An 8835-nucleotide genomic window follows, 5' to 3' on the forward strand; every position below is an offset into this window, starting at 1 on the left:
TTTCAATGCACTTTTCTTTGGTCAAGCCCCAATTCTTCTTGATGCTTTACAAAAGTATGTCTTACTAGGGCACCTGGGTGGCACAGTGGGTTAAACCTCGTACTCTTGGTTTCAGCTCAGGTAGTGATCTCAGGGTCGTGGGATTGAGCCCTGCATGGGACTCTATGCTCAGCACGGAGTCGGCTTAGGACTCTCTTTCCCTCTGCCTCTGCCCCTCATATCCCACGGAATCTATCTCAAATAAATAAATAAAATTTTAATTTTTTTTTACTTTAAAGATTTTATTTATTTATTTGAGAGAAAGAGAGAGAGTGCACAAGCCTGAGAGCAGCCCAGGGAGAAGCAGGCTCCCCACTGAGCAGAGCTTGATTCCAGGACCCTAGGATCATGACCTAAGCCGAAGGCAGATGCTTAACCGACTGAGGCTCCCAGGTGCCCCAATCTTTAAAAAAATTTTTTAAGTAAAAAAGTATATCTTGCTAAAAACTAATGATGTATGGTGATTAACATAACAATAAAAAATTTTTCTAAATATTTTATTATTGTTAATCACCATACATTACATCATTAGTTCTTGATGTAGTGTTCCATGATTTATTGTTTGTGCATAACACCCAGTGCTCCACGCAGAACGTGCCCTCCTTAATACCCATCACCAGGCTAACCCATCCCCCCACCCTCCTCCCCTCTAGAACCCTCAGTTTCTTTTTCAGAGTGCATCGTCTCTCATGGTTCATCTCCCCCTCCGACTTACTCCCCTTCATTCTTCCCCTCCTGCTATCTTCTTCTTTTTCTTTTTTCTTAAAATATGTTGTGTTATTTGTTTCAGAAGTACAGATCTGTGATTCAACAGTCTTGCACAATTCACAGCGCTCACCATAGCACATACCCTCCCCAATGCCTATCACCCAGCCACCCGATCCCTCCCACCCCCCACCACTCAGCAACACTCAGTTTGTTTCCTGAGATTAAGAATTCCTCATATCAGTGGTCATATGATACATGTCTTTCTCTGATTGACTTATTTCACTCAGCATAACACCCTCCAGTTCCATCCACGTCGTTGCAAATGGCAAGATCTCATTCCTTTTGATGACTGCATAATATTCCACTGTGTATATATACCACACCTTCTTTATCCATTCATCTGTCGATGGACATCTTGGCTCTTTCCACAGTTTGGCTATTGTGGACATTGCTGCTGTAACATTGGGGTGCACGTACCCCTTTGGATCACTACATTTCTATCATTGGGGTAAATACCCAGTAGTGCAATTGCTGGATCGTATGGTAGCTCTATTTTCAACTGTTTGGGGAACCTCCATACTGTTTTCCAGAGTGGCTGCACCAGCTTGCATTCCCACCAACAGTGGAGGAGGGTTCCCCTTTCTCTGCATCCCCGCCAACATCTGTCATTTCCTGACTTGTTAATTTTAGCCATTCTGACTGGTGTGAGGTGGTGTCTCATTGAGGTTTTGATTTGTATTTCCCTGATGCCGAGCGATGTTGAGCACTTTTTCATGTGTCTGTTGGCCATTTGGATGTCTTCTTTGGAAAAATGTCTGTTTATGTCTTCTGCCCATTTCTTGATTAGATTATTTGTTCTTTGGGTGTTGAGTTTGATAAGTTCTTTATAGATTTTGGATACTAGCCCTTTATCTGATATGTCATTTGCAAATATTTTCTCCCATTCTGTCGGTTGTCTTTTGGTTTTGTGGACTGTTTCTTTTGCTGTGCAAAAGAAACTTTTTATCTTGATGAAATCCCAATAGTTCATTTTTGCCCTGGCTCCCCTTGCCTTTGGCGATGTTTCTAGGAAGAAGTTGCTGCGGCTGAGGTCGAAGAGGTTGCTCCCTGTGTTCTCCTTTAGGATTTTGATGGACTCCTGTCTCACGTTTAGGTCTTTCAACCATTTGGAGTCTATTTTTGTGTGTGGTGTAAGGAAATGCTCCAGTTTCATTCTTCTGCATGTGGCTGTCCAATTTTCCCAGCACCATTTGTTGAGGAGACTGTCTTTTTTCCATTGGACATTCTTTCCTGCTTTGTCAAAGATGAGTTGACCATAGAGTTGAGGGTCCATTTCTGGGCTCTCGATTCTGTTCCATTGATCGATGTGTTTGTTTTTGTGCCAGTACCATACTGTCTTGATGATGACAGCTTTGTAATAGAGCTGGAAGTCCGGAATTGTGATGCTGCCAGCTTTGCTTTTCTTTTCCAACATTTCTCTGGGTATTCGGGGTCTTTTCTGGTTCCATACAAATTTTAGGATTATTTATTCCATTTCTTTGAAAAAAGTGGATGGTATTTTGATGGGGATTGCATTAAAAGTGTAGATTGCTCTAGGTAGCATTGACATCTTCACAATGTTTGTTCTTCCAATCCATGAGCATGGAACGTTTTTCCATTTCTTTGTGTCTTCTTCAATTTCTTTCATGAGTATTTTATAGTTTTCTGAGTACAGATCCTTTGCCTCTTTGGTTAAATTTATTCCTAGGTATCTTATGGTTTTGGGTGCAATTGTAAATGGGATCGACTCCTTGATTTGTCTCTCTTCTGTCTTGTTGTTGGTGTATAGGAATGCCACTGATTTCTGTGCATTGATTTTATAGCCTGCTACTTTACTGAATTCCTGTATGAGTTCTAGCAGTTTTGGGGTGGAGTCTTTTGGGTTTTCCACATACAGTATCATATCATCTGCAAAGAGTGAGAGTTTGACTTCCTCTTTGCCGATTTGGATGCCTTTGATTTATTTTGTTGTCTGATTGCTGTGGCTAGGACTTCTAATACTATGTTGAATAGCAGTGGTGATAGTGGACATCCCTGCCGTGTTCCTCACCTTAGGGGGAAAGCTCTCAGCTTTTCCCCATTGAGAATGATATTCGCTGTAGGTTTTTCATAGATGGCTTTTATGATATTGAGGTATGTACCCTCTATCCCTATACTCTGAAGAGTTTTGATCAAGAAAGGATGCTGTACTTTGTCAAATGCTTTTTCTGCATCTATTGAGAGGATCATATGATTCTTGTTCTTTCGTTAATGTATTGTATCACGTTGATTGATTTGTGGATGTTGAACCAGCCTTGTAGCCCAGGGATAAATCCCACTTGGTCATGGTGAATAATCATTTTAAGGTACTGTTGGACCCTATTGGCTAGTATTTTGGTGAGAATTTTTGCATCCATGTTCATCAAGGATATTGGTCTGTAGTTCTCCTTTTTGATGGGGTCTTTGTCTGGTTTTGGGATCAAGGTAATGGTGGCCTCATAAAATGAGTTTGGAAGTTTTCCTTCCATTTCTATTTTTTGGAACAGTTTCAGGAGAATAGGTATTAATTCTTCTTCAAATGTTTGGTAGAATTCCCCTGGGAAGCCGTCTGGCCCTGGGCTTTTGTTTGTTGGGAGATTTTTGATAACTGCTTCAATTTCCTTAGTGGTTATAGGTCTGTTCAGGTTTTCTATTTCTTCCTGGTTCAATTTTGGTAGTTGATACATCTCTAGGGATGCACCCATGTCTTCCAGGTTATCTAATTTGCTGGCATAGAGTTGCTCATAATATGTTCTTAGAATTGTTTGTATTTCTTTGGTGTTGGTTGTGATCTCTCCTCTTTCATTCATGATTTTGTTGATTTGGGTCATTTCTCTTTTCTTTTTGATAAGTCTGGCCAGGGGTTTATCAATCTTGTTAATTCTCTCAAAGAACCAGCTCCTAGTTTCGTTGATCTGTTCTACTGTTCTTTTGGTTTCTATTTCATTGATTTCTGCTCTGATCTTTATTATTTCTCTTCTCCTGCTGGGTTTAGGCTTTATTTGCTGTTCTTTCTCCAGCTCCTTTAGGTGTAGGGTTAGGTTCTGTATTTGAGACCTTTCTTGTTTCCAGAGAAAGACTTGTATTGCTATATACTTTCCTCTCAGGACTGCCTTTGCTGTATCCCAAGGATTTTGAACAGTTGTGTTTTCATTTTCATTGGTTTCCATGAATTTTTTTAATTCATCTTTAATTTCCTGGTTGACCCATTCATTCCTTAGTAGGATGCTCTTTAGCCTCCATATATTTGAGTTCTTTCCAACTTTCCTCTTGTGATTGAGTTCTAGTTTCAAAGCATTGTGGTCTGAAAATATGCAGGGAATGATCCCAATCTTTTGGTACTGGTTGAGACCTGATTTGTGACCTAGGATGTGATCAATTCTGGAGAATGTTCCATGGGCACTAGAGAAGAATGTGTATTCCGTTGCTTTGGGATGGAATGTTCTGAATATGTCTGTGAAGTCCATTTGGTCCAGTGTGTCATTTAAAGTCTTTATTTCCTTGCTGATCTTTTGCTTAGATGATCTGTCCATTTCAGTTAGGGGGGTGTTAAAGTCCCCCACTATTATTGTTTTGCTGTCAATGTGCTTCTTCGCTTTTGTTATTAATTGCCTTATATAATTGGCTGCTCCCATGTTGGGGGCATAGATATTTACAATTGTTAGATCTTCTTGTTGGATAGACCCTTTAAGTAGGATATAGTGTCCTTCCTCATCTCTTATTACAGTCTTGGTTTAAAATCTAATTTGTCTGATATAAGGATTGCCACCCCAGCTTTCTTTTGGTGTCCATTAGCATGGTAAATGTTTCCCCCCCCCTCACTTTCAATCCGGGGGTGTCTTTGGGTCTAAAATGAGTCTCTTGCAGACAGCATATTGATGGGTCTTGTTTTTTAATCCAATCTGATAGCCTGTGTCTTTTGATTGGGGCATTTAGCCCATTTACATTCAGGGTAACTATTGAAAGGTATGAATTTAGTGCCATTGTATTGCCTGTAAGGTGACTGTTACTGTATATTGTCTCTGTTCCTTTCTGATCTGTGCTGCTTTTAGTCTCTCTCTTTGCTTAGAGGACCCCTTTCAATATTTCTTGGAGGGCTGGTTTCGTGTTTGCAAGTTCCTTTAGTTTTTGTTTGTCCTGGAAGCTTTTTATCTCTCCTTCAATTTTCAGTGAGAGCCTAGCTGGATATAGTATTCTTGGCTGCATATTTTTCTCGTTTAGTGCTCTGAAGATATCATGCCAGTCCTTTCTGGCCTGCCAGGTCTCTGTGCATAGGTCTGTTGCTAATCTAATATTTCTACCATTGTAGTTTACATATCTCTTCTCCCGAGCTGCTTTCAGGATTTTCTCTTTGTCTCTGAGACTCATAAGTTTTACTATTAGATGTTGGGTTGTTGACCTATTTTTATTGATTTTGAGAGGGGTTCTCTGTGCCTCCTGGGTTTTGATGCCTCTTTCCTTCCTCACATTAGGGAAGTTCTCTGCTATTATTTGCTCCAATATACCTTCTGCCCTTCTCTCTCTTTCTTCTTCTTCTGGGATCCCAATTATTCATTAGAATGTTGTTTCGTCTTATTGTATCGCTTATCTCTCAAATTCTGCCCTCGTGATCCTGTAGTTGTTTCTCTTTTTCCCAGCCTCTTTATTGTCCATCATTGGGTCTTCTATATCACTGATTCTCTCTTCTGCCTCATTTATCCTAGCAGTTAGTGCCCCCATTTTTGATTGCACCTCATTAATAGCCTTTTTGATTTCGACTTGGTTAGATTTTAGTTCCTTTATTTCTCCAGGAAGGGTTTCTCTAATAACTTCCACGCTTTTTTCAAGCCCAGCTAGTATCTTTAAAGTCATGATTCTGAACTCTAGGTCCGACATCGTACTAATGTCCGTATTGAGTAGGTCCCTGGCTGACGGTACTACCTCTTGTTCTTTTTGCTGAGGTGATTTTTTTCGTCATTTTGTCCAGAGGAGAATAGATGAATGAGAGAACAAAATGCTAACAGGTTAACAACGTCCCCAGCAAATATACTCTACATAAATCAGAAAAGACCTGAAACCAGGGGAAAAGAAAGGGAAAGAAAGAGAAAAGAAAGAGAAAAGAAAGAAAGAAAAAAAAAAAACAAAAAGAAAAAGATTAAAAACAAAAACAGAACAATACAAAAAAAACCGAATATGATCAAATATGATCAGGCTAGTGCATAGATCAATGCCGCACACTAGATTTTGGGCGTATTTTGGTCAGTTAGAAAAAAGTGCCTCCTAAAATTTTAAAGGAAGAAAGACTTATATATGTACAAAATAAGGGTTGATACAATGAAGGGATGGAAGATGACTGTAAAGATGAAAATTATAAAAGATTTTATAAAAGGAATTGATACGATAAGAAGTTGTTTGAAAAAAGAAAGAAGAAGATTTAAAAAAAAAGGGGGAGAGAATGTGATCAGGCAGGAGACTAGAACAAAGCCATACAGTAGTGATTTAGGGTATATTTTGATGTAGAAGAAACCGTATCTCAAAATTTTAAAGAGAGAACAACTTATATATACATATATATACATATATATATATATATGTATATATATGCCAAAAATAGGGGTAACTACTATGAAGGGATAAAATATGACTCTAAAAATGAAAAATAAAAAATGTTTTTTTAAAAAAAGGGATTGATAAGATGTTGGTTGAAAAACGGAAAAAGAGAAATTAAAAAAACAGTTAAAAATTAACTTTGAAAAACTAATGAATCATGGTAAAAAAAAAAGCCATGAATTCTATGTGCAGTATTAGCACATAGAATTATGTGCTAGCGCTGGAGTTCTCCCGTTCTCCTTGATCGGTAAACTTGGTCTTGGCTTGCTGGCTGTTCCTGCTGATCTTCTGGGGGAGGGGCCTGTTGCCGTGGTTCCCAAATGTCTTTGCCGAAGGCGGAATTGCCCCACCCTTGTTCCGGGCTAAGCAAGCTGCACCGGTTTGCTCTCAGGAGCTTTTGTTCCCTGCAAGCTTTCCGTACAGCTTTGGAGGAAAACAGTGAAAATGGCAGCCTCCCAATCTCCACCCCAGAGGAGGCAAGAACTCGGGGCTCCGCTCCTCAGTGCGCCCCCAGAGAAAAGCAGTCAATCACTCCCATCTCCCCGGTCTCCGGCCGCACTCCGTGCTCACCAGGCCTGTGACCGAGCGTTTCTATCTCTGGCACCCGACCCCGTGTGGAGTCTCCAAACCCAGCAGATCCCTGCGGTGCGCTCCCACGCCGCTCCTCCCGGGGGAGGAAGGGGAGTCTCCCCGGCTGTGCCGCTTGTTGGGTCCCTGCTGGAGGAGCAGTGGCCCGACTGGGCCGCGGATCACAGTTTATGGCCACCCCGAGCTGAGAGCCCGCGCCTCGGCTCCGTCTCTGCAGCCGGCTTCCCCGCTCCGATACCCGGGAGCTCTGCTGCACTCAGGCACCCCCGGTCTTTCTGTGACCCCGAGGGTCCTGAGACCACACTGTCCCGGGAGGATTCCACCCCACGCTTAGCCACTGCAGCGACGTCCCTCCGCGGAGCCGACTTCTAAAAGGTCTGATTTTGTGCTCCGCGGCTCTAGCACTTGCCAGAAGCGGCCAACGGAGGCCCCCTCCCCCGCCGTCTATCCTCCCAAATATCGCCTCGGATTCACCTCTCCGCACGTCCTACCTTCCGGTAAGTGGTCGCTTCTCTGTTCAGAGAGTTGTTGCTACTCTCCTCTTCGATCTCCTGTTGAGTTCGTAGGTGTTCAGAATGGTTTGATCCCTATTCAGCTGAATTCCTGAGACCAGATGAAATCCAGGTCTCCTACTCCTCTGCCATCTTGCTCCAACAATAAAAAATTTTTTTAAAAAGTATATCTTTGCTATATTACCCCTTGGGCAAGGGGGGTGGGCCCTTCATGTTTTTAAAAACCGTTCCTTAAATCATTTTCTAAGCAATAATTATAAATGTTCCTTTTCTAATTTTTTAACCATCCTGGTGACTTTTCACAAAACTATCATATTGGAGAGAAGAGAAGCTACACAGGAATTTGTTTACTGAGGCAACTGAGGACACATTTTTATGAGTTAGATCAATTTTACGGCAGAGACACCATACTAGACAAACATAAAAAGAAAATGAGCTGAGACTCTCCTAGACCAATACAAATTCTCAAGCAATGACTTTTAAACTGACAATTGGTACTAGATCATATATCTTTAAACATTCCTGTACAGACGTGTTTATGCACTTTGAAAATAAATACCAAATACTATGTTCCATTTCACATACGTGTTTTTATCTTTCTCTCTGCAGGTGCACTGCAGTTTCTAGAAATGGAAGCAAGATTCTTTCCTTGTCTTTTGATCTAAAGTCTAAATCTCACTGGCAAATAGATAAACAAGATTTAAGGGTGAGTTACTTTTTTACACTCCCAAGGTTCCATCAGGTGACAGATGAATAAATATTAACATTAGTGCCAAAACTGTGATTTTCTTTTCTCTTATAATTACTTTTTATCGCAACTTTAAAGAAAATAATAAACAAGCACCAAGAGAAATAAATTAAGTTCAAACAGGCCATCCAAAAGTATCCAATGATTTGGGTCCCAGTTAAATGACTAAAGGAAATAGAAGAGGAAAATAAATCACGTTAAGCCACAGAAGGTATCAGTATGATACTACCCAGGACCCAGGATGCCATTGTCCAGACATAACAGTGAAGGAATATGATTTCCAAATCAGGAGGGAACTTGGCTTCAGATTAATTTTTCATCCCACTAAAAAATACTGTATTCTTACATTCTTTACACAAATATTTTAGTTTATTATACAGATATATAATTTATAATTTTCAAGTTAACACAAATTAACAAAGATTCCTGAAGGTTTTTAAATCCCAAGCGTCTACCTTGAGGATCTAAAACCCCATGGGAACTCAAAGCTTATTTGTTTACTTATGGTATATTTTAATCCAAGAAATTTTTTACCCCTTCCTTCTTATAGTCAACACTTTTTATGTCAAAACAAAAGAATACATATTCTCACTA

The sequence above is a fragment of the Eumetopias jubatus genome, unplaced genomic scaffold (genome assembly GCF_037043125.1).
Source record: "Eumetopias jubatus isolate StellerSeaLion01/CBP00866 unplaced genomic scaffold, mEumJub1_p1.0 scaffold_16, whole genome shotgun sequence".
Classification (NCBI taxonomy): domain Eukaryota; kingdom Metazoa; phylum Chordata; class Mammalia; order Carnivora; family Otariidae; genus Eumetopias; species Eumetopias jubatus.